Source organism: Lineus longissimus, chromosome 13 (genome assembly GCF_910592395.1).
Source record: "Lineus longissimus chromosome 13, tnLinLong1.2, whole genome shotgun sequence".
Lineage (NCBI taxonomy): Eukaryota > Metazoa > Nemertea > Pilidiophora > Heteronemertea > Lineidae > Lineus > Lineus longissimus.
In genome coordinates this window covers 12291290-12318425 of record NC_088320.1, presented here as the reverse complement: position 1 = coordinate 12318425, position 27136 = coordinate 12291290, and the positions used below count along the sequence as shown (strand labels likewise).

The following is a 27136-nucleotide window of genomic DNA, read 5'->3' as shown; positions in this document are numbered from 1 at the left end:
TATCATGAGGACCGAGAGGTTTGTTACTACGTCCCCATCGACATAAACTAACACTCGGACACGTGGGCTGACAGGTTGTTCTGTCTCCAATCACTTAGATATGAAGGTACCTAACACGATGACCGACGAGATGGCAGTTACAAGAAGGCACACATGAGGACCGAGGGTTGTTACTGTGTGTCCGTCGAAGCTTATAATTATGTACTTACATCATGAGGGTCGATCGAGAGGTGGTTTTGTCACCACCTGCTCAGACAAGTCACTGACGAAGGGGTCTCTTGTTATCAAAGATTAAGCACTGGAATGCTTGGTTTATATTATGGGAGGCAACCAAACAAGGCACTCGATCAGAACTGTCGATGGATTGTGATCATGTCATCAGCTGCATGAAAGACCATCACATAAATGCCGTTCGAAAGACAGGTTGTGGCCCATGTCTCGGCTTTATCATTGACCAGCCCATCAGGCTACAAGGATATGAGGTTCCGGCAGTACAGAAAACTATGTTGGACCAGGAAATTGTGACAATGCAGGAGTTGTGGGTCTATCCAAACTCCACTTCTTCTACATTACCACAGGTTGCTTCGATCCTCATGCCCGCAAGGTCGCAATATTCGTCGCACTGTCCAGTGAGGAAGACCACGATGGCATGAATCAGGCAAACCCGCCAAATTTTGAACTAATGACGGGGACCGCGAGAATGGAAGTACTAAAACATCACACATGTGTACACTTACCTAAATAAGTAAAACATGAATACAAATACATTGTTTATCCAATGAATTTATTCTCGTGTATAAAAATTTAACAGTTGACGTCAATATGAAAGTTAGCAATTTTTTGGAAAACCTCAAACACTACATTAAAAAATGTACTAGACCAATGTTTAAACCATACATTTTGAATTTCGAATGATCCTTCTGTGCCTTCGTAATATTGAATTCAGTCAACTGCATGGTATTCTACCCGAAGTTCCAGACGAATTCGGCAAATGTCTCGTCTTGAAAGCCAGAGTGCTCGAGACCTCACCTGGCCGATCACTGGTTCAGAGGTCACCAGGATATTGGCAAGCTTTTTGACATGTTTGGTCGGTTTGTAAACAGTTCTCTTCAGTAGGCCGATAAAGATTTGGATTATAAATGCCCCTGATCGAGATCTAATACAAAAGAGTCCCGGTTATTTTAAGGGTGCATTAAATGGCAGATGATCCTGTGTGATAAATCTCAATGCCTCTTTGTTCCTATCAAACATGTCAAATGCGCCCCGCACCTTCAAGTTGGGAAGGATCTCTAGTTACAGATTTACTGCTTTTCTATGTCATCAAAGCAATGCTAAAAGTATGCCCTTACAGTGAACTTATCCCAGCATACTCTAGATAATAAACCTGCTAGCAAAAGACGACTAATTTACGACAAATGGATTCCCTCTCCGTGCAATACAAAAAAACTAAAGGACTGTTCCTACTGCCTTTGTGGTCAATTTTACACTGGCTCTGTCTATATAACCCATTAACACACGACCAATGCGAATCCCCGCACCTCAACGATATACATGTACGACGATATATCATGAGTTCACGAAAAAACGATTTTGCTCGAGAAATAAACCATACAGAGTGGAAAATATCTGAATTAATTGCACTGCCTCAATATACACGACTACACGCAAAATCTGTATTTTCTCGAGTCCTACAAAAATGATAAACATTTAAGATGTCGGCTTTGGGAATATCACATTCCTCGGTTCAGGAAAAATTCCTTGCAAATATCTATATTTGATGGGATGGCAGACTATCTTTACTAAAGCACTAAACGATGGATGTTATATACCAGTAACATTCTAACATTAGTTTTGGGACCTGATACAACATGTACAAGGGAAGTAAAAAAAGCCTTGAGTGTTGTCGGGTGCACCCTGAATAACTTGATGGATTCGTCAGGTTAGGATTAGACTGTAGCCTGAACAACTGTAATGGGACACCTCTCTATAGAGACAGCAAGTGTCAGTCCCAGGAACCCGTTAATAGAGAGGTTCTGCTGCATTTAAAATGCAAGAATTGTCTTAAATCTTGTCCATGTACATCGGTTTTAACATGCCTAGTAACACAATCAAAGTTAACACAGAGTGACATTAGCGCTAGTGTTTAAAACAAACATTTAACTTGACTGATTTTCCCTCAAAAAAAGTGGTAAATGCAACAGTAAATATTGATAAATAACCTCCAAGTACTAAATGCTTAGATTTATTATAAATAGTTTCCCCATCAATAATTTTGAATGAATTTAAAACGCCGTGCTTCCAAAAAAGTCATCATACACGCTGAATTTCGATGGATTCTATTGCCTTGAATGGCTTTCCATTTCAATGCAGATAAATCAGGCAAAACCTATTCAGATTCTTTACATCAAATATTACATTGGAGGATTTCCATTCCCACAAATTAGTTTTATGATTCTGGGCGAGCCTGCATAGCTTTTTATCAGGCCCCTTTCGGTTTTGTAATCGACATTATGAACTGAATTTGGATGGCTTTCCATCACAATGATTTATAAACGTGTTGATTACAAAGTGACATACTAAGATTATCATTATTCTTTTTCGGTTTTAAAAACCCTCCTATGATATCAATTTAGTCAATTCGTAAATGGTATGTCCACATCGTTTTGGGCTATATGGAGCGCAAACTGTTCCTAGTTCCCGTAATTTTAGCGTTATCCAGGAGGGTATTCTCACGTATTCGAATCTTGGAAACCTTGCTGTCCAGGTCACTAGTGAAAAGACGAATGCAGCTGCCGACCACAGGTTAATGAGCCCTCGTAAGCTTTTCGTGTAGGGCCTGCAACAAAAAAACAGAACATTCACATTTCATATTTAGATAATTGTCATAATTATCAATGTAATATCTCCTCTTAGTGAAGTTGAACTCTGTTACACAATATCCCAACCGAAACTGTATTTGCGCCGTACGAAAACAAAATTTGCCACCGTTCATCCTGGGTCTTTCGCATTGGGAGAAAGCCTCTTTTCATGGCGCAACATTGATACTAGAGTGATCAGTGTGGAGATTCGGACAGTGTGAACAAATCACCGTCCACTATGGTTACCAAAGTTGTCAGCAGATGACAGCAAATAAATTGAAAGCACAGGCAGTTTCAACTGCGAATATATGAACATTATGGCCGAACTTGCTGAGTACAATGCTGCCACTGCTTTTATGCAACTCCCAGTTGCACAATGAAGAGGGTAGAGGTGACGAAGTTGATTACTTTCTTTGAGAGTCGGATATGCCTACATTTGGTCACTGAATACATTGTTCAAACGCTGCAAAATTGCAATATTATTCCACGATTTTCCCTCAGAAAAAGTGGTAAATGCAACAGTAAATATTGATAAATAACCTGCAAGTACTAAATGCTTAGATTTAGCATAAAAAGTTTCCCCATCGATAATTTTGAATGAATTTAAAACGCCATGCTTCCAAAAAAAGTCATCATACACGCTGAATTTCGATGGATTTTGTTGCCTTGAATGGCTTTCCATTTCAATGCAGATAAATCAGGCAAAACCTACTCAGATTCTTTACATCAAATATTACATTGGAGGATTTCCATTCCCACAAATTAGTTTTATGATTCTGGGCGAGCCTGTGGCCGAAATGACATCACTTCTTTCTATCACAAAACAAGTGGAGAGGTGGCGGATTACTTTCATTGAGAGTTAGATATATACCTTCACCAACAACATTCGTTCGTCACTTATAGTACATTGTTGAAACGCTGACCAATGCACTGAACCAGTCAATAAGTTGGGCTTCAGCGTCGCTCATCAGATGTGGAGTGCATTTAGCACATTCCTGTGCAGGCATATAATTTCGATGTAGCCTCTGATCAAAGTGAGTGGCAGAATATGTACGCGAGCATGATCTACTCGCGAAAATATCCTAATACCGGACAATTTTCTAGACTAGTCAGATCTGAGGTAAATTGTGGAATGATCATTGGGTATACCAGAATGATTGTACCCCTTCATAGAAAATCTTTATTACACGCATTATAATATTGATTATATTACTCGAACATTATCAAAAGAGACAACCGATCATGCTTACCGTCGGTTTTAGTTGATTACTTTCCAAGATACCCCGTGCCTTCATGTAGATGTGTAGTGTTCAGGCGTTTTTTGCATTTTTTAGTTTGTATCAGAGTCATGGTTTCAATGCTTTTCACATGCTCCCAGAAGAGAAATGTGTCGACCTGTTGTAAATTATTGTTTGGAATACTTAAAGATGGGGGATGGGGGGTCATTTCATCTTAACACCTACCTGAATATCGTCATTCCTTCACAACTCTAACAAAAAATTCTCCAACCTTGTATATAAGGTGTTCTATGACCTCGACACATTCTTGAAGGCAATAGCACCTTATGGCATCCATTCTGTCTATGATGCAATCCTCCACATCGAAGTCCCTATTTGCACAATACTCAAGTGCAACGATGAATGTGTACGGAGATACGAAGCATATCGTCCAAATTTGACTCATCTTGCTGTCTGTTTCCTGATTCTGAAGAAAAGAAATACAATATAAGTTGACTTCTTTCCTATGAAACCAATCGAATTCATGTTCAAGATGCAGTGGAAAATGCTTTAACGGGTTTCTACAATTCAATTTATTTCTTGGAGACGGCCTCACTCTGCCATGGGGACACCAGGGGGACACCATGGAACTCCGGTATTCTGTATACCTTCCTGGTGCGAACCATGGTGATATATGAATATGATGTGATATGATATGTTCAAAACCGTTTTAACGTTATTTTCCTTATTTCTAGTTGAACATGTTCGAAGTCCCAGTAGGTCTGTCTCATTATAGAACGTTAGGGACGGACGGGAACCAAAATCAACGTCCATGGACGCGTAGTAGGATTAATCTAATAGGCCTTCACATGTCACGTGGAGCACGTTTGCGTTCCAAGTTCTGAATGGAGGCCGGCCATGTAACAATGATCTTTGCACTGGATAATTGCATTCAATGGCAATAGACCGCCCATATGGGAAGGTTCATGTAATTTTCCTTTATCATGCATCTAGCTTTATCCCTGTGGTGACATGATTAGACACGCATTGAAAATGGTCAATAAAATATCATTCCTTTGTCCGAAATTGAATTGATTATTGATAACATTTAATTGCCATGGTTTGTGTTGGCCAGCAGTCGCTTGGCCTCACGCTACTTTCATCATGGAGAGAATTAGGATGATTTTGTTCGCTGCTCCGCCGCCCATACCACCGCCCATACCACCGCCCATACCACCGCCCATACCACCGCCACCAGTTTTGCTTACACCAGCATTTCATAATTTAGAAGTGCGTCCGCCTCCGTTGCCTCAAAGACTTGATGAAGTTCTCACCAATCAACCAAATGGTCCATACGGTGGTAACGACGTCTTTACTGACCAGATTTATAAACCACCAGATGGACTTTTGGTGTCTATCAGGTGAGACAGTGGCCTCTTTCCAGCACCTCGTAGAGGACATTACTCCCCTTCTGGAAAACAGGCCAGGACGGTACCGAGATCATTTGCTGTCGGTGGAGAACCGTTCACTACTTTTTTTCTATTGGATCAAGAAATATCCGGACATTGCTGCGATGAGTGCAATGTTTGATATCAGCAAGCAATCTGTTTGCAGGGAACTTTATTTTATGACAGATGTTTTGTGGACTTATTTTCAAGACGGTATAACATGGCCGACCGATGAAGAGTGGGAACAACTGCGGGGCAACTGGGATACTCTTCCAGATGCTGTTGGGGCGATAGATGGAACGGTACACGCAATCGAGATCCCAGAGACTGAGGATCCCCACCTGTTCTACAGTGGCCATGTCCACAAATATTGTATCAGCACTCAGGTCATTATCGACAATTGTGGAATGAGTTGTGCTCCCCTTGAATAATCGGTATATGGAAGTGGCCCCTTTGTTACTGTGCTACTGTTGTGTGGGGTGCGGGTGCATTTGTGGAGGGGGGGGGGGGGGTATACGATACATGTACTAACTCAGCAATTTATCTTGCAATAACTTCTCTTATCCTTCGTCGGAGTTGTTTTGCGGTTCGCCTAGCGTATAATGCCCTTGTGCGTTCCGGCAAACGGTTGACATTTTGCCGGATGTGGCCTAGAATGCGAACATAATTATTTCTATGTCGCTGGTACCCTTCCCGGAGAAGGGCCATCTCCTCCATGCGAACAAGCACTCTATCACACATGACTGTTCGTTCACTTCGACAACACTGTACTAAAAATCGCGCTAAAACTAGACCCATATCATAGTCATAACTTGTTACTGTTACTCAGCCACTGTCCAACAATGGACCGGTTTCTTTTGCATAGTAACTGCTTAGATAATAAAAAGGCACTCAATTTGGTTAATACGAGCCAACCAGGCTTTTATCAATAATTTATCGCTTGTCTATAACAAGGCCTATTCGGTAACATCGGTAACATCGATTTCCCTTCATTGACAGTTAACCAACGCTGGTTGTCAAAAAGCTATTGTATGTATAGGTGGGCGTTCCTAGTGTGCTTTGATGACCACCAATCAGAAGAAGGACCTTACATATGTATTCATCACAGCAGCGCAGCCCTGGTGGTAATGCTCGTGTAACCAATAGCATCAAAGTTAACAAGCATGGTACGTTGAATTAGGTACTTCTTAGGTTCCCGTCTGTCCCTAACGTTCTATCATGAGACAGACCTAGGTCTGTCTCATGATAGAACGTTAGGGACAGACGGGAACCTAAGAAGTACCTAATTCAACGTACCATGCTTGTTAACTTTGATGCTATTGGTTACACGAGCATTACCACCAGGGCTGCGCTGCTGTGATGAATACATATGTAAGGTCCTTCTTCTGATTGGTGGTCACCAAAGCACACTAGGAACGCCCACCTATACATACAATAGCTTTTTGACAACGTGCGTTGGTTAACTGTCAATGAAGGGAAATCGATGTTACCGATGTTACCGAATAGGCCTTGTTATAGACAAGCGGTCAATTATTGATAAAAGCCTGGTTGGCTCGTATTAACCAAATTGAGTGTCTTTTTATTATCTAAGCAGTTACTATGCAAAAGAAACCGGCCCATTGTTGGACTGTGGCTGAGTAACAGTAACAAGTTATGACTATGATATGGGTCTAGTTTTAGCGCGGTTTTTAGTACAGTGTTGTCGAAGTGAACGAACAGTCATGTGTGATAGAGTGCTTGTTGGCATGGAGGAGATGGCCCTTCTCCGGGAAGGGTACCAGCGACATAGAAATAATTATGTTCGCATTCTAGGCCACATCCGGCAAAATGTCAACTGTTTGCCGAAACGCACAAGGGCATTATACGCTAAGCGAACCGCAAAACAACTCCGACAAAGGATAAGAGAAGTCGTTGCAAGAGAAATTGCTGAGTTAGTACATGTATCGTATACCCCCCCTCCACAAACGCACCCGCACCCCACACAACAATAGCACAGTAACAAAGGGGCCACTTCCATATACCGATTTTTCAAGGGGAGCACAACTCATTCCACAATTGTCGATAATGACCTGAGTGCTGATACAAGTGTGGACATGGCCACTGTAGAACAGGTGGGGATCCTCAGTTTCTGGGATCTCGATTGCATGTACCGTTCCATCTATCGCCCCAACAGCATCTGGAATAGTATCCCAGTTGCCCCGCAGTTGTTCCCACTCTTCATCGGTCGGCCATGTTATACCGTCTTGAAAATAAGTCCACAAAACATCTGTCATAAAATAAAGTTCCCTGCAAACAGATTGCTTGCTGATATCAAACATTGCACTCATCGCAACAATGTCCGGATATTTCTTGATCCAATAGAAAAAAAGGAGCAAACGGTTCTCCACCGACAGCAAATGATCTCGGTACCGTCCTGGCCTGTTTTTCAGAAGGGGCGTAATGTCCTCTACGAGGTGCTGGAAAGAGGCCACTGTCTCACCTGCTAGATACCAAAAGTCCATCTGGTGGTTTCTAATCCTGGTAAAGACGTCGTTACCACCGTATGGACCATTTGGTTGATTGGTGAGAACTTCATCAAGTCTTGGAGGCAACGGAGGCGGACGCACTTCTAAATTATGAAATGCTGGTGTAAGCAAAACTGGTGGCGGTGGTATGGGCGGCGGAGCAGCGAACAAAAACATCCTAATTCTCTCCATGGTGAAAGTAGCGTGAGGCCAAGCGACTGCTGGCCAACACAAACCATGGCAATTAAATGTTATCAATAATCAATTCAATTTCGGACAAAGGAATGATATTTTATTGACCATTTTCAATGCGTGTCTAATCATGTCACCACAGGGATAAGGCTAGACGCATAATAAAGGAAATTACATGAACCTTCCCATATGGGCGGTCTATTGCCATTGAATGCAATTATTCAGTGCAAAGATCATTGTTATATGGCCGGCCTCCATTCAGAACTTGGAACGCAAACGTACTCCACGTGACATGTGAAGGCCTATTAGATTAATCCAACTACGCGTCCATGGACGTTGATTTTGGTTCCCGTCCGTCCCTTACGTTCTGTTATGAGACAGACCTACTAAAACTCTTTGTACAGACGTGCGTTATGTGTACACACTGCACGTTGTTAACCTGCACAATGTCTCTTTCAAGTCAGGTAACGTGGGAAAACCAGTCAAAACATTAGGCCTATACATCGCGTTTTTGGGTTAGGTGGCCATAGGGGAGGTTAATTCTCTTGATTGCCCCTCTACCAGCCAGGGAGGGCCTTATATCATCTTTGAGTTTACATTAGTAGCCTGCCTAAGTACAGTTTAGTCAAGTTAACGAAAGATGAGAGTACATTTTGACTTAAGCTCGATGTTGTAAACCTCGCAAAACCCTTCAAACGCCAGTGATTTAGCATAAAAAAAACGTTTTCTTCGTACGCAATTTTGCTTGCTCATGCTATATAGTTGCGTTGGCTACTTTTGCAATTGTACAGGGAAATACAAGGGGTGACAGCTTATTATGTAATCGCCCGTCATATACCTTCATACAACTTGATCAACTGCGAATGATACAAGTGCAATGAATTATGTATGACAGATTTTGCCTACGAATGATGCTTGAATTCACAGGAACGACATATCATAGCAAAAGAAAGTCGGTAGACGTTTTTTAACCTCAGGCCAATGTGGGGCTCTATGCGGATGATCGTTAGGGGTACACACTGTTCGTTTCACCGCATCATAGGAAAAATAACCTGCATTTAAAAAAAATTAAAAATAATCTCAGTTGGGACAGAGACGTAATTTTCGTGGACAGACCCATCTCTCACCAGGGTCTGACCACATTCCTGAATTTATGTTTGTCACTACAATTAGGTCAAAGAAAGACAAGACATGTGGAAAACCTCAAGATCAGCGAAAAGCCATATATGTGTTAGGTGTACATAAATGTACTGTACTTTTTTACCAAGTTTACCGGAATGTTTTTCTTTCACAATAGCACCGTAACGTAGGAAAATTACCTAAGTATATATATTGCAATTTTGCTGGCTGCGTGGACCCAGGCCCACGGTCATACAGCGCTCATGCTCATGAGTAGTACTTGAAGTCAAAGATGGATATGAAGACTAAATAACCTTTATACAGATGTACGCTATGTTTACGCGCTGTCCGTTTTGACCGAGTTTAATAGGACGTCAAACTGAGATATCAGTCCTTATACAACGTAGGATAGGGTCAGGGGGAGGCAACTTCTGTGGACGCACGGACCCTCACTCATCATTTTCTTCCACACTCGACCCTATAATAGGGTGTCATGAAACTCAAAGATATGACATCTTTTGGTACATGCATGCATGCAGGTTGAAAAACATCGGTGTCAACGTAATACTCTTAATACTGATGCACGTTAGGTGTACAAACTGTACACTTTTACCGCGTTAGTTCATTTTTGATAAGACTCTCTCTCTCATGGATGAAACTAGTCATTCGCACGGCGGTTAGATTTCCGTGCATCAAAGGGTTAAATGTCAGCGTTACAAAAGGAAAATACTAGGCCTACAAATATTTTTTAAGATGGGGTATGAGGAAATATCAGTGAAAAAGCCCTATATTCGGGTGCAGGTTGTGTGGCCACACTGTACGTTTTTACCGTGTTAGTTCATTTTTGAAGATATATACTAATTCTCTCTCACGAAAGAAACTAATAATTCGCTTGGCATCTAGATCTCCGTGCTTGAAGGGTTAAATGTCCACGTAACGATGGGAAAATAATACATTTGTCAAAAAACACCTCAAAGATTTTCTAAGATGGGGTATGAGGAAATATTATTGGGAGGGCCCTAAGTGCAGGTTATCTGGACACACTGTTCGTTTTAACATCGTTTGTTCATTTTGATTATCTCTCACAAAAGAAACTGATCATTCGCTTGGCGGCTAGATCTCCGATAAGACATATTGTGGAAAACCTCAAGATCAGCGAAAAGCCATATACATAAATGTACTGCACATTTTTACCGAGTTAACAGGAATGTTTTTCTTTCACAATGTCACCGTAACGTAGGAAAATTACCTAAGTATGTATATTGCAATTTTGCTGGCTGCGTGGACCCAGGCCCACGGTCATACAGCGCTCATGCTCATGAGTAGTACTTGACGTCAAAGATGGATATGAAGACCAAATAACCTTTATACAGATGTACGCTATGTTCACGCGCTGTCCGTTTTGACCGAGTCAGGACGTCAATTGAGATATCAGTCCTTATACAATGTAGGATACGCAACGAAATGAAGATGTACAGGGTCAAAAAATACACGAACACATTTTTTACCTGAGGCCTAATGAGAAAAACTCGAGGTGAGCAGAGAGCCCTTCCTTAGGATGTTACATACAGCTTTTTCGCTGTATGTAAAACAAAGGGTCAGGGGTAGGCACGTTCTGTGGACGCACGGACCCTCACCCATCATTTTCTTCCACACTCGACCCAATAATAGGGTGTCATGAAACTCAAAGATATGACATCTTTTGGTACATGCATGCATGCAGGTTGAAAAACATCGGTGTCAACGTAATACTCCTTATACTGATGCACGTTAGGTGTACAAACTGTACACTTTTACCGCGTTATTTCATTTTTGATAAGACTCTCTCTCTCATGGATGAAACTAATCATTCGCACGGCGGTTAGGTTTCCGTGCATCAAAGGGTTAAATGTCAGCGTTACAAAAGGAAAATACTAGGCCTACAAATATTTTTTAAGATGGGGTATGAGGAAATATCAGTGAAAAAGCCCTATGTTCGGGTACAGGTTGTGTGGCCTCACTGTACGTTTTTACCGCGTTAGTTCATTTTGAAGAAATATACTAATTCTCACTCATAAAAGAAAGAAATATACTAATTCTCACTCATAAAAGAAAGTGATCAGACGCTTGGCATCTTGATCTCAGTGCTTAAAGGGTTAAATGTCCACGTAACGAAGGGAAAATAATACAATTTGTCAAAAAACACCTCAAAGATTTTCTAAGATGGGGTATGAGGAAATATTATTGGGAGGGCCCTAAGTGCAGGTTATCTGGACACACTGTTCGTTTTAACATCGTTTGTTTATTTTGATTATCTCTCACAAAAGAAACTGATCATTCGCTTGGCGGCTAGATCTCCGATAAGACATGTGGAAAACCTCAAGATCAGCGAAAAGCCATATACATGTATGTGTTAGGTGTACAAAAATGTACTGTACTTTTTTACCGAGTTAACCGGAATGTTTTTCTTTCACAATGTCACCGTAACGTAGGAAAATTACCTAAGTATGTATATTGCAATTTTGCTGGCTGCGTGGACCCAGGCCCACGGTCATACAGCGCTCATGCTCATGAGTAGTACTTGACGTCAAAGATGGAAATGAAGACCAAATAACCTTTATACAGATGTACGCCATGTTCACGCGCTGTCCGTTTTGACCGAGTCAGGACGTCAATTGAGATATCAGTCCTTATACAATGTAGGATACGTAACGAAATAAAGATGTACAGGGTCAAAAAATACACGAACGCATTTTTTACCTGAGCCCTAATGAGAAAAACTCGAGGTCAACAGAGAGCCCTTCCTTAGGATGTTACATACAGCTTTTTCGCTGTATGTAAAACAAAGGGTCAGGGGGAGGCACGTTCTGTGGACGCACGGACCCTCACCCATCATTTTCTTCCACACTCGACCCAATAATAGGGTGTCATGAAACTCAAAGATATGACATCTTTTGGTACATGCATGCATGCAGGTAGAAAAACATCGGTGTCAACGTAATACTCCTTATACTGATGCACGTTAGGTGTACAAACTGTACACTTTTACCGCGTTATTTCATTTTTGATAAGACTCTCTCTCTCATGGATGAAACTAGTCATTCGCACGGCGGTTAGATTTCCGTGCATCAAAGGGTTAAATGTCAGCGTTACAAAAGGAAAATACTAGGCCTACAAATATTTTTTAAGATGGGGTATGAGGCAATATCAGTGAAAAAGCCCTATATTCAGGTGCAGGTTGTGTGGCCACACTGTATTTACGTTTTTACTGCGTTAGTTCATTTTTGAAGATATATACTAATTCTCTCTCACGAAAGAAAGTGATCAGTCGCTTGGCATCTTGATCACAGTGCTTAAAGGGTTAAATGTCCACGTAACGAAAGGAAAATAATACAATTTGTCAAAAAACACCTCAAAGATTTTCTAAGATGGGGTATGAGGAAATATTATTGGGAGGGCCCTAAGTGCAGGTTATCTGGACACACTGTTCGTTTTAACATCGTTTGTTCATTTTGATTATCTCTCACAAAAGAAACTGATCATTAGCTTGGCGGCTAGATCTCCGGCTTAAAGTGTTATTATGTCAATGTTCGAAAGATAAATCCAATGTATATCTGTCAAAAACACTACAAGGATTTTCTAAAGATGAGGCATCAGTGGCCACTCTACCCTACGCTCACTTGCACAAGGGCCACGGAGAGACTGTCATTGTGTGGAATGATTTTTATATCTAAGTGGTAGCGATATTTATTTGTGAACCAAGAAATTTGTTTTGCTCTCTTCCCAATCACTGCGTATGACGACGGGGTGTTAAAATGAAAAGCTTGTAACCGAAGATATCTACTGATCGACCTAATTGTCTGAACCATCGAATCTGAACCATGGGAGAAGAAAGGACCTGATGAAAAAGGCCCGAGTAGCCTATCCTTATGTTGATGTTGAAGTGAAAAAGTAGACCGGATTTCATAGAGGACTTCAAATCCAAAAATGTAGGCCTGCATTGTAAGATTCCTTAATAGAAAACTTTATTATAAACGATTACAAACCTGTGCTGTTTTGATGATAATATCCACTGTAATTCCAATAAAATGCTTTTACGAAGAACTCATGAAATACACGACTGCTAACACTCATCACCATTGAAAAGTGCGCGAAATCGATGGAATGTGACCTACTCCTGATTCTAGGCCATCTCTATTGTTTTACTTCGGTCCAGGCACTCGGCTCATGACACAGGAAAAAAGCGTAACTTCGTCACTCCCGGGAAGTCCTCGATATAGGGCAAACCTGCAGAGACCGCCACTGGACAGTGCCCGTTGTATATTGGGATAGAGGGGACACTTACCATGGTTATGGGGACACTTTCCAGGACGCTGTATCTCCATTGATTAAGGCATTTTAAAGCGTTATGTCTCGACCGTATAAAGTGGACCAGCCTTTGGCAACTTAACGCACTTCGTGTCCACTTAATAGAGTAAAAAAACCATTGAAGTCAACTTAACTGAGGGTGAACAAAAGTACACATATAATACGCACTTGCGTATATATATATATATATCAAGGATGCATTGATCAAGCTGTAACAGTCATGACTACCGTAGTTTGATTGGCAGCGGGGGGGGGGGGGGCAAATAGCTAATTCTGGTTCAAGGTAGGAGGAACCTTGGTGGACTGATTACGGAGGATGCTGTTTGAAATCTTTTTTTTTGTATGACCAAAAGCCATTTTCACTCTGACGCCACCAATAGAACAAGCGAGAGAGAGGAACCCAAAGGCTGTGTAACCTACCCTTTTTCCAGATCCGTTTCTTCATTCAATCCTTCCACGACATTATCTCCTGCATGTGCTAGATAGACGGGATATGATAATTCAGGTGTTCGGTAAGGGATGTAAATTTGGGGTAAGGTAATTGCGATTGCGACCGGGCATACACTGCTTTGTCATTTTGCGCCGCACTGCACCGAGGCAATGCGAAAAATCGGATGAGTTGTGAAATACATGGGAGCTGAATCGCGTCACCAAATTCATTTAGACTTGGTCCCATGAATTTCAACACGCATGCGGTTTTTGCATTGTTTGAATACAGTGTCAGCTGAAAAAGCCCTGTGAAATAACAAATGCACTGTCGCATGCCTTGTCACAATCGCCTGCCAAGTAATTAATCAATCCTATACCCCGCCCAAAAGCACTGTCTCTCGCCTCCCGGTAAATAAAGTCAGCGCGCAATTTCGGTCCACCTTTCGACGAGCCTGAGCCGATATTGGAGGCAGAATTCGCCCCGATCAGGCTAGGGGGCATTATTAGAAAAAAAACCGATTTCCGCAAGATAAGGCAGTTATGATGTTGGGCTCTAAGATCACAAAGATTAAAATCTGTACTCTTTCATGAAATTGATATCATGATGAAGAAAATTATCACAAACCCAGCGATTCAGTAGCCGTTTTACCCGCAGGCGTGAGATCTTTTTGTCGCACATATAGCAGCGATTATAATCATAGGTACAGCGCTTAAATCGCTCATTGCGGGGCGTTGTATGTATACCTACCAAGGACCAAGGAGAAGATCACCACCAGAACGAACAGGACACAAATGGTCTTCATCTTTCAGTCAGAAATCTTTGCTAGAGAGACGTAACTTCCTGGAATGTAGCAAAAAGAGGAAACTGAGATTTTTCAGCTTCTTGCAGGCCAACACTCGACACTAACAACCGAATGTGTGCGAGGGTAGGAGGATACGAATGAGTCTGGTTTTTCGTTGATGTCTATAACAAGGTATCTCCCTGCTTTAACTGTCGACACAATGTACCAGTATACACCATAGGCACGTAGTTATAAGAGCTCAATAACTCCCCCGCCCCTCGACTGAAAAACACACCCTCAATGACAGCACACATAAAACTGTACGAGTGTTGACACTGTTGTCAGTTGGGCTGGAGCCTTTATCGTCATATACCTGTCGATGTCCAGAGATAAGGTAGGTGTTACAAAATATTCCAATGCAATAATTATTTCTGAATTGTATATGGTGCATTGCCACTTGCGATGTCGCAAAGCAAAAGCTTTTGCTGGTCTCGGTTTGTGTGCATAGAAGCATGATAGAGCAAAGGCGTGAACGTGCGTTCTCGCAATCGTATTCAGTGGTAAACTACCATATAAGGGTGTAGGTTAAGGTCGGTCCCCGCCGAACGCGAGTTTGCTTGAAACGCAGAACAAACTCGTTTGTCTTGGTGTATTCGGGCGAGAGGTGGGGGGGAAAATAGCAAAGTCGCATGAATTGCGTGCGTTATTGCAATCGTAATAACATGTGGTGGAAATCTCAATGAATGCAAATGCCTCTAGGCTTGGTCATTCTACGCCCCCTGCAAAAAAACGAACGAACAAAAGCTCTTGCGCGGATTACGACAAAGCATGGAACGCTTTTTCATTTCACGCCACACTGCACTGCCCTAAAACAAATCCAAAATTTCAATACGTAAAAATTAATACATATATACTTGATCAGTTTGCTTCCATCGCCGCAGCAAACAGGAGATCTTAAGCAGTATGTGGTGTGTTTACGAGCGATTAACGAATATAGAGTCACATGAAGAATTCCGCAAAGCTGAAGAACTTCGAGTGCGCGAACATGAAACTCTATAGTCCTCCAAAAGGATGGATGGTGTTTCGAGCTATTCTCGAAGGTTTGGTTAAACCAGCGATCATACCTCAACCATTCTCCAAAACAGACATACCTTCTCTCCTTGCCTTTGTGATTGACTTTTCACGCATCGTAGAGCGTGGCCAAAAAGTGACCAAAAAATAGGAAGAACAAAGACACCTCTTTTCGACGTATGAAACAACATGTCGAATGAGGAATGGAAAGAGCACACATATGGAAAAGAAGATGTTTGTGGCGTCCATAGTAACAGTAGGTTAACACTGATTGGACAAGGCGTGAGGCGGTGGTTTTTTTTGCTTTTACGCTGCACCCCAATGACTTACACGAAAACAACCCTAAAATCGCATGCGTTGTGAATTTCATCTGAAACAGCGTCAAATATCATTCACCGATGTCAGGAGGCAATAACTGAGGATTAAGATTATTTTGATATATATAGGGCCCCGGTATATAGAGCCTACATGTAGGTAGCATTAGCAAGGTCGCAATCAGTAACCTCTCCAAAGGTAACGGGTTAGAACTCAAATGGAGGCGGTTAAATGCTGATTTTGTGCCTAACATAATCGCATTCTTGACTGTTTTCGCCACAATCACGGCATTGTGGATGTGATGATTTTTAAACCAATTCGGCAATGTAAACCGATTTTGAAGTGGGCGGCCAACCACACCACGACGTACACGTTTGTTAACTTTTTAAGAGAAATGGCTTGATGGCGACAACTTGGTCAGGGACAACCACCCTCCTACGTGGTTATCCTCTGCTGATGTCAATGAGATAATATTTGGCAGAATTCACTTACCTTTTGAAAAAATGCTACTGCACTACGCTTGGAGTCCAACGACTGAAATGGTTGTTGGTTCGGGCAAGGTTTAATATTTGTAGCCAGGTCTAGTAGGGCTTATTCTGGATGTGCGTCGGGTTATTGAGCACAAAGCTCTCATGAATGCTTGGAAATTCTGCTTCGTCACTGCACTGGTTACAAAATTCCATTGACACTCGACTTCAACTTCAGCCTGTTACTCCTACTCACTTGATATTTTTTCAAGTGGTAAGGATGGTATGCACTCTAGATGACAGGGCCCGGATTTGAGAAGCCAGGATTTGTATTCTGGATGAACTGGCATGGATTTAGGACTAGAATTCCTCACATGCATTTGTGATGGACTGCATTTATGATTTAGAATAGCATAGTGCACGCCTCTGGAATTTTATCCTTAATCTCTTTAAGGATCCTAGCGTTCATTTCGTCAACCGGGATTCTTGTCTGGTTTATTCAAGTTCGTAAGTCTTGCTTACTTCCTCTACCTTGAAAACTATATCATTAATTTCCCCCAGGTTGTGCGGTTTGGACATTGGCATGTTGGACAATTCTTCCTTCGTGAAAACACGATTATGCGTTTTTAATCTCTTAGGTCCAGATGAGATTCACCAAGATAATAACAGGAATGAGGGATCTTACGTATACAGTGAAAGGCTAGAGGCACTGGATCTCTTCAGCCTCAGACATAGGTGAGAGGTGATTTGATAAGCTTGTTCCAAATATTACATGAAACGGATTTGGCGAACCATCTGTGTGGCGGCGACGCATTACTCTCCGTATATAGGATCATGAATTTAAAGACAGACGACGTATCTGTACTCTGATATTTCCTTTAATTAATCATGCATTGCGTGAAAGATATTGTAAAACATCAGCAGCTTCAGGGTAGGGTTCATATCATTCAGCGGTTTCACAACGCAGCTAGACTCCCTGACCGGGGCAATCCATTGCGTCATCATAATTTGGTCTCCTTATGGACTGCCACAAATAGCGGGAATTCGTGCAACTGGACGATTAGCCAATGGACAATGCTGCATCTCTCCCATGGTTTAGATGGTACACGCACGCACTGCGCTGTATCGTTAGTTGACGTACAATGTACCTGTGAATAAACATCAAACAACACGATTAAATGCAAAAATATTTGTACTATAAAATCTCAGGTTACATCAGCTAACTGGGAATAAGACTACTTTATTTGTGCTAATGTAAAGCCATAGAATTTAATTGACTCGTGGGTATCATCATCCTTTTTAATAGTAGCAGGAGTAACAACATCAGTAATAGATCTACTGGCAGTACTAGTATTAACATCATTCGGTCTAAAAGCTCCAGTCGCACTTTGTCCCGAGAGCGTAGCCGCAGTAGGGCTTTGTCCTGAGGGCGTAGCTCGAGTAGGAGTTTCAACAGGAGCAGGCCACGAGTCACAATCTGGTAACTCTTTGTCTCACATATAAAGTTTGGCAGTGGTCATGGGTCGGGGTCCCATCATTCCCAGCCGCAAGTCACAATCAGGTACTTTTTGTCTCACATATAAAGTTTGGCAGTAATCAGGGGTCGGGGTCCTATCATTCACAGCCGTAAGTCACAATCTGGTAACTTTTTGTCTCGCATGGCAATGACTCATAGGCAGTGAAAGTCAGGTTATTTCATGTTTAGAACCGGTTTGAGATTTTGTGCGGAAGTACCATCAACTGGGACAATTCCTCCTAATAACAATTACAGAACTGAACAGCCCATGACGGGCGGCAACTCAGGGGTCAATCAAGTGAGAAAATTTCAATATAGGCTAGGCAACGTATAATGAAGCTTGATCATTAATCCAACAAGTCTGACGTAACGCGCGGAAGCACACTTCTCAGGTTGTTGTCGGCGACACTTCCCAGGTGTCTGGTCGTGACGCTTTTTATTAGACTATACCATTTAAATTTTGCAGAGTGACTTTATAGGTGACCTCAGTTACCGATTTTGACGCTTGAGGAATGGGTAGGCGATGCCGCGAAAGAGTGGAGACGAGGTCAATATTTCACAGTAATACAGGAAATCAACGTCTAAAATTAAAAAAAAACAACAACCGGGGAAAAACATAAATTGTTGATAACCAAAAAAAAAAACTAATGGAAATTAGTGGAGTAGAGTTTGTTAAAACTGTTTGACGTTTAATGAATACTCTGTGAGCGTGTGTGTGTGTGCGCCACCGAACTAAATTGTTCTTAGTAGTCAATATCATACTGGAAAATCAACACATCGAAGTTTAATTTTATTGCGATAATTCTTTTCCAAATTGCCCAAGAAAAATGCGTTGGCAGCTTTAAAAGCTTTAGTAATTACTGGTGGCTAAAAAGGGCAAGACCACTCATTGTTAGTTCAGGAAGCGGATAATAGACGGCGAATGTATCTGACCAACTGTGAACTGTCTACTGTGTAAGAAAATGGAGACAGTGAAGAGTTCACTGTTTTGTGCGGAGCATGCTCTAAAAGTATAGCCTGGTTCATTGGCCAATTCAATGCGTAGAATACAACTGCGCAACTATACGTCATAACCCGGGCTTTTGAACCGTCAAAAAATCAGTCAAATGTGCCTGTAGCGCCAACTGGCGGTGAAAACTAAACTAATTCCATTACAAGTCAAAATGAAAAATTATTAAAAAATATTCGGCCAGATTTGAAAACAAGGTATAAAGGTATAAAGGTATAAAGGAAAGAAGTTAAAACTTCCCGATGACCTCATTCGCCGAGTGTAGGTCGGATCGCGCTGATTTTTGGTTTCTGAGTTCCCCTTGGGCTACTCCTAATTTAACAGCGTCAACAAAGCGCCTAGGTCTTACGGTTACAAATGCCCAAAAGTGACACGGACGGAAGGAAGGAAGGACAGACACCATTCCCTCAGTAATATTGCTAGCTTCGCTGACTTTGTCAGCTGAGCTAAAAATGAAGCCTGTATGTGCCATAGTATTAGAGACATTTAAAAAAAACGTAATTATGGCGGCCATCTTGAAATCCAAGATGGCGAACATTTTACGGAATTTTCGGTGGGTCCACTGGATTCGTCACACCCAAAAACCTAGGGTATGCCACAAAAAGCAAGTCCGTATCACCCATAGTATTTGAGATATTCAAGAAAAACGCAAATCATGGCGGCCATCTTGGCGGAAATCCAATATGGTGGCCATTTTATGAAATTTTTCGTTGGTTCCATTCGATTCGTCATACCTGAAAACCTAGGGTAAGGCATAAAATCATACATGCAATAGTGTCAGAGATATTCAGGGAGAAAGCCCAAAATATGGCGGCCATTTTGAAATTCAAGATGGCTGCCACTAGGGGGCGTTTCACGTTGGGGTCTTAATCGATTAGTGATCCTTAGGGGTCCAGTCACCTATATGCCAAATTTCATGTCGCCATCGATAACCAGTATGTATATATGGGGTGACAAATAATAATATTATAGGCCCTCACGGTGGCGGCAATCTTTGAATCCAGTATGGCGGCCATGCTACGGCATTTCCACTGGTTCCGTTGAATTCGCCATACCTAAAAACGTAGGGTGAGCCGTCAAAATTATACCCGTACGTGCAATAGATTCCGAGATATTGCAGGAAACTGGCCAAACATGGCGGCCATATTGGATTTTAAGATGGCGACCGCCAGATGGCGTAAAAAATTAGGGTCTTAATCGATAAATGACTCCTAGGGGCTGTTCTACCACCACAGAATTAATGTTGTTCCCTTTCCCTTTCCAATGTCTCAACCTCAAGCCTACGAAAGCCCAAAAGGCTCATTCCAAATTCCAAAATCCAAATGCGAAATTCCAAATCTGATCCGACCAATTTGATCAGATTTTGCTTTTGACTAATCAGATAGAGTATAATAACAATATTCCAGTTCCGGTTTGCTTCGGCAGATGTGAACAGTTTGGTGATCGGTTGCATATCAGCGTTGGTTAAAGCGGATGGGGCAAAATTCCTCTGTTGCAGTGAGCTACTCTGCTACTCGGTATCCTAGGACTGGCGTTGTCTATTGCTACAGCAGTTGCTAAAAATGACAGGTTAGTGTACTTACGCTGCTAAATGGGTGAACGTCGTCAACGTGGAGGTTACTCTCACTGGTGGCTGTCCCAGATTGCTTGCGGCTGGTGTCTTATGAAAGTGGAGGATCGAATTTAACTATATGCGCTTTTTGTGACTTGAAATCATGTATATAAATATGACCAGTGTCATTTAGGTTCGTAAAATCATCAACTGCCTATCCGTGTCCTGAATCTGAGTCAGCATTGACAATCATTGAACATGATTTATTTATAGGCCTAAATTTTTTAATTCGATTTTCTTGCGTTCTTTTTTCAGCAATATGGTCCTTCCTCCATACACCCCAGCCCTGCTGATGACAAATGTCAACAACCAGCCGCAAGCAATCTGGGACAGCCACCAGTGAGAGTAACCTCCACGTTGACGACGTTCACCCATTTAGCAGCGTAAGTACACTATTGTGACACTATTGCAGGTATAATTTCATGCCTTACCCTAGGTTTTCAGGTATGACGAATCGAATGGAACCGACGAAAAATTTCATAAAATGGCCACCATATTGGATTTCCGCCAAGATGGCCGCCATGATTTGCGTTTTTCTTGAATATCTCAAATACTATGGGTGATACGGACTTGCTTTTTGTGGCATACCCTAGGATTTTGGGTGTGACGAATCCAGTGGACCCACTGAAAATTCCGTAAAATGTTCGCCATCTTGGATTTCAAGATGGCCACCATAATTACGTTTTTTTTAAATGTCTCTAATACTATGGCACATACAGGTTTCATTTTTAGCTCAGCTGACAAAGTCAGCGAAGCTAGCAATATTACTGGGAATGGTGTCTGTCCTTCCTTCCTTCCATCCGTGTCACTTTTGGGCATTTTGTAACCGTAAGACCTAGGCACTTTGTTGACGCTGTTAAATTAGGAGTAGCCCAAGGGGAACTCAGAAACCAAAAATCAGCGCGATCCGACCTACACTCGGCGAATGAGGTCATCGGGAAGTTTTAACTTCTTTCCTTTATACCTCGGTCCACAGAGGAAATATTGTTTCAAATCTGGCCGAATATTTTTTAATAATTTTTCATTTTGACTTGTAATGGAATTAGTTTAGTTTTCACCGCCAGTTGGCGCTACAGGCACATTTGACTGATTTTTTGACGATTCAAAAGCCCGGGTTATGACGTATAGTTGCGCAGTTGTATTCTGCGCATTGAATTGGCCAAGGAACCAGGCTATATTTCCAGAGTATGCTCCGCACAAAACAGTGAACTCTTCACTGTCTCCATTTTCTTACACAGTAGACAGTTCACAGTTGGCCAGATGCATTTGCCGTCTATTATCCGCTTCTTGAACTAACAATGAGTGGTCTTGCTCTTTTTAGCCACCAGTAATTACTAAAGCTTTTAAAGCTGCCAACGCATTTTTCTTGGGCAATTTGGAAAAGAATTATCGCAATAAAATTAAACTTCGATGTGTTGATTTTCCAGTATGATATTGACTACTAAGAACAATTTAGTTCGGTGGCGCACACACACACACGCTCACAGAGTATTCATTAAACGTCAAACAGTTTTAACAAACTCTACTCCACTAATTTCCATTAGTTTGTTTTTTTGGTTATCAACAATTTATGTTTTTCCCCCGTTGTTTTTTTTTAAATTTTAGACGTTGATTTCCTGTATTACTGTGAAATATTGACCTCGTCTCCACTCTTTCGCGGCATCGCCTACCCATTCCCCAAGCGTCAAAATCGGTAACTGAGGCCACCTATAAAGTCACTCTGCAAAATTTAAATGGTATAGTCTAATAAAAAGCGTCACGACCAGACACCTGGGAAGTGTCGCCGACAACAACCTGAGAAGTGTGCTTCCGCGCGTTACGTCAGACTTGTTGGATTAATGATCAAGCTTCATTATACGTTGCCTAGCCTATACTGAAATTTTCTCACTTGATTGACCCCTGAGTTGCCGCCCGTCATGGGCTGTTCAGTTCTGTAATTGTTATTAGGAAGAATTGTCCCAGTTAATGGTACTTCCGCACAAAATCTCAAACCGGTTCTTAACATGAAATAACCTGACTTTCACTACCTATGTGTCATTGCCATGCGAGACAAAAAGTTACCAGATTGTGACTTACGGCTGGGAATGATAGGACCCCGACCCCTGATCACTGCCAAACTTCACATGTGAGACAAAAAGTTACCTGATTGTGACTTACGGCTGGGAATGATGGGACCCCGACCCATGATCACTGCCAAACTTCATACGGGAGACAAAAAGTTACCAGAATGTGACTCGTGGCTGTGAATGATAGGACCCCGACCCCTGATTACTGCCAAACTTTATATGTGAGACAAAAAGTACCTGATTGTGACTTGCGGCTGGGAATGATGGGACCCCGACCCATGACCACTGCCAAACTTTATATGTGAGACAAAGAGTTACCAGATTGTGACTCGTGGCCTGCTCCTGTTGAAACTCCTACTCGAGCTACGCCCTCAGGACAAAGCCCTACTGCGGCTACGCTCTCAGGACAAAGTGCGACTGGAGCTTTTAGACCGAATGATGTTAATACTAGTACTGCCAGTAGATCTATTACTGATGTTGTTACTCCTGCTACTATTAAAAAGGATGATGATACCCACGAGTCAATTAAATACTATGGCTTTACATTAGCACAAATAAAGTAGTCTTATTCCCAGTTAGCTGATGTAACCTGAGATTTTATAGTACAGATATTTGTGCATTTAATCGTGTTGTTTGATGTTTATTCACAGGTACATTGTACGTCAACTAACGATACAGCGCAGTGCGTGCGTGTACCATCTAAACCATGGGAGAGATGCAGCATTGTCCATTGGCTAATCGTCCAGTTGCACGAATTCCCGCTATTTGTGGCAGTCCATAAGGAGACCAAATTATGATGACGCAATGGATTGCCCCGGTCAGGGAGTCTAGCTGCGTTGTGAAACCGCTGAATGATATGAACCCTACCCTGAAGCTGCTGATGTTTTACAATATCTTTCACGCAATGCATGATTAATTAAAGGAAATATCAGAGTACAGATACGTCGTCTGTCTTTAAATTCATGATCCTATATACGGAGAGTAATGCGTCGCCGCCACACAGATGGTTCGCCAAATCCGTTTCATGTAATATTTGGAACAAGCTTATCAAATCACCTCTCTCCTATGTCTGAGGCTGAAGAGATCTAGTGCCTCTAGCCTTCCACTGTATACGTAAGATCCCTCATTCCTGTTATTAATTTGGTGAATCTCCTCTGGACCTAAGAGATTAAAACGCATAATCGTGTTTTCACGAAGGAAGAATTGTCCAACATGCCCATGTCCAAACCGCATAACCTGGGGGAAATTAATGATACAGTTTTCAAGGTAGAGGAAGTAAGCAAGACTTACGAACTTGAATAAACCAGACAAGAATCCCGGTTGACGAAATGAACGCTAGGATCCTTAAAGAGATTAAGGATAAAATACCAGAGGCGTGCACTATGCTATTCTAAATCATAGAGTCCATCACAAATGCATGTGAGGAATTCTAGTCCTAAATCCATGCCAGTTCATCCAGAATACAAATCCTGGCTTCTCAAATCCGGGCCCTGTCATCTAGAGTGCATACCTATCCTTACAACTTGAAAAATATCAAGTGAGTAGGAGTAACAGGTTGAAGTTGAAGTCGAGTGTCAATGGAATTTTGAAACCAGTGCAGTGACGAAGCAGAATTTCCAAGCATTCATGAGAGCTTTGTGCTCAATAACCCGACGCACATCCAGAATAAGCCCTACTAGACCTGGCTACAAATATTAAACCTTGCTCGAACCAACAACCATTTCAGTCGTTGGACTCCAAGCGTAGTGCAGTAGCATTATTTCAAAAGGTAAGTGAATTCTGCCAAATATTATATCATTGACATCAGCAGAGGGTAACCACGTAGGAGGGTGGTTCTCCCTGACCAAGTTGTCGCCATCAAGCCATTTCTCTTAAAAAGTTAACAAACGTGTACGTCGTGGTGTGGTTGGCCGCCCACTTCAAAATCGGTTTACATTGCTGAATTGGTTTAAAAATCATCACATCCACAATGCCGTGATTGTGGCGCAAACAGTCAAGAATGCGATTATGTTAGGCACAAAATCAGCATTTCACCGCCTCCATTTGAGTTCATACCCGTAACCTTTGGAGAGGTTACTGATTGCGACCTTGCTAATGCTACCTTCATGTAGGCTCTATATACCGGGGCCCTGTATATATCACAATAATCTTAATCCTCAGTTATTGCCTCCTGACATCGGTGAATGATATTTGACGCTGTTTCAGATGAAATTCACAACGCATGCGATTTTAGGGTTGTTTTCGTGCAAGTCATTGGGGTGCAGCGTAAAAGCAAAAAATTCCACCGCCTCACGCCTTGTCCAATCAGTGTTAACCTACTGTTACTATGGACGCCACAAACATCTTCTTTTCCATATGTGTGCTCTTTTCATTCCTCATTCGACATGTTGTTTCATACGTCGAAAAGTGGTGTCTTCGTTCTTCCTATTTTTTGGTCACTTTTTGGCCACGCTCTACGATGCGTGAAAAGTCAATCACAAAGGCAAGGAGAGAAGGTATGTCTGTTTTGGAGAATGGTTGAGGTATGATCGCTGGTTTAACCAAACCTTCGAGAATAGCTCGAAACACCATCCATCCTTTGGGAGGACTATAGAGTTTCATGTTCGCGCACTCGGTTCTTCAGCTTTGCGGAATTCTTCATGTGACTCTATATTCGTTGATCGCTCGTAAAGACACCACATACTGCTTAAGATCTCCTGTTTGCTGCGGCGATGGAAGCAAACTGGTCTAGTATACATGTATTAATTTTTACGTATTGAGATTTTGGATTTGTTTTAGGGCAGTGCAGTATGGCCTGAAATGAAAAAGCGTTCCATGCTTTGTCGTAATCCGCGCAAGAGCTTTTGTTCGTTCGTTTTTTTGCAGGGGGCGTAGAATGACCAAGCCCAGAGGCATTTGCAATTCATGCGACTTTGCTATTTTACACCCCACCGCTCGCCAATACACCCAGACAAACGAGTTTGTTCTGCGATTCAAGCAAACTCGCGTTCGGCGGGGACCGACCTTAACCTACACCCTTATATGGTCGTTTACCACTGAATACGATTGCGAGAACGCACGTTCACGCCTTTGCTATATCATGCTTCTATGCACCCAAACCGAGACCAGCAAAAGCTTTTGCTTTGCGACATCGCAAGTGGCAATGCACCATATACAATTCAGAAATAATTATTGCATTGGAATATTTTGTAACACCTACCTTATCTCTGGACATCGACAGGTATATGACGATAAAGGCTCCAGCCCAACTGACAACAGTGTCAACACTCGTACAGTTTTATGTGTGCTGTCATTGAGGGTGAGTTTTTCAGTCGAGGGGCGGGGGAGTTATTGAGCTCTTATAACTACGTGCCTATGGTGTATACTGGTACATTGTGTCGACAGTTAAAGCAGGGAGATACCTTGTTATAGACATCAACGAAAAACCAGACTCATTCGTATCCTTCACCCTCGCACACATTCGGTTGTTAGTGTCGAGTGTTGGCCTGCAAGAAGCTCAAAAATCTCAGTTTCCTCTTTTTGCTACATTCCAGGAAGTTACGTCTCTCTAGCAAAGATTTCTGACTGAAAAGGTGAAGACCATTTGTGTCCTGTTCGTTCTGGTGGTGATATTCTCCTTGGTCCTTGGTAGGTATACATAGAACGTCCCGCAATGAGCGATTTAAGCGCTGTACCTATGATTATAATCGCTGCTATATGTGCGACAAAAAGATCTCACGCCTGCGGGTAAAACGGCTACTGAATCGCTGGGTTTGAGATAATTTTCTTCATCATGATATCAATTTCATGAAAGAGTACAGATTTTAATCTTTGTGATCTTAGAGCCCAACATCATAACTGCCTTATCCTGCGGAAATCGGTTTTTTTTCTAATAATGCCCCCTAGCCTGATCGGGGCGAATTCTTCCTCCAATATCGGCTCAGGCTCGTCGAAAGGTGGACCGAAATTGCGCGCTGACTTTATTTACCGGGAGGCGAGAGACAGTGCTTTTGGGCGGGGTATAGGATTGATTAATTACTTGGCATGCGATTGTGACAAGGCATGCGACAGTGCATTTGTTATTTCACAGGGCTTTTTCAGCTGACACTGTATTCAAACAATGCAAAAACCGCATGCGTGTTGAAATTCATGGGACCAAGTCTAAATGAATTTGGTGACGCGATTCAGCTCCCATGTATTTCACA

At 42.0% G+C, this 27136-nt stretch overlaps 2 long non-coding RNA genes across 2 annotated transcripts; both read right to left on the bottom strand.

The window, feature by feature from the left end:
* Positions 1-794: 794 nt before the first annotated feature.
* LOC135497930 (uncharacterized) lies at positions 795-13449 on the bottom strand. The gene is made up of 3 exons (XR_010448968.1): positions 13364-13449; positions 4322-4562; positions 795-2836 (listed from the first exon to the last, which is right to left on the bottom strand). It is a non-coding gene; the product is annotated as an uncharacterized LOC135497930 (long non-coding RNA).
* A 656-nt stretch (positions 13450-14105) lies between these two features.
* LOC135497659 (uncharacterized) lies at positions 14106-16888 on the bottom strand. The gene is made up of 3 exons (XR_010448950.1): positions 16775-16888; positions 14863-14955; positions 14106-14163 (listed from the first exon to the last, which is right to left on the bottom strand). It is a non-coding gene; the product is annotated as an uncharacterized LOC135497659 (long non-coding RNA).
* Positions 16889-27136: the final 10248 nt, after the last annotated feature.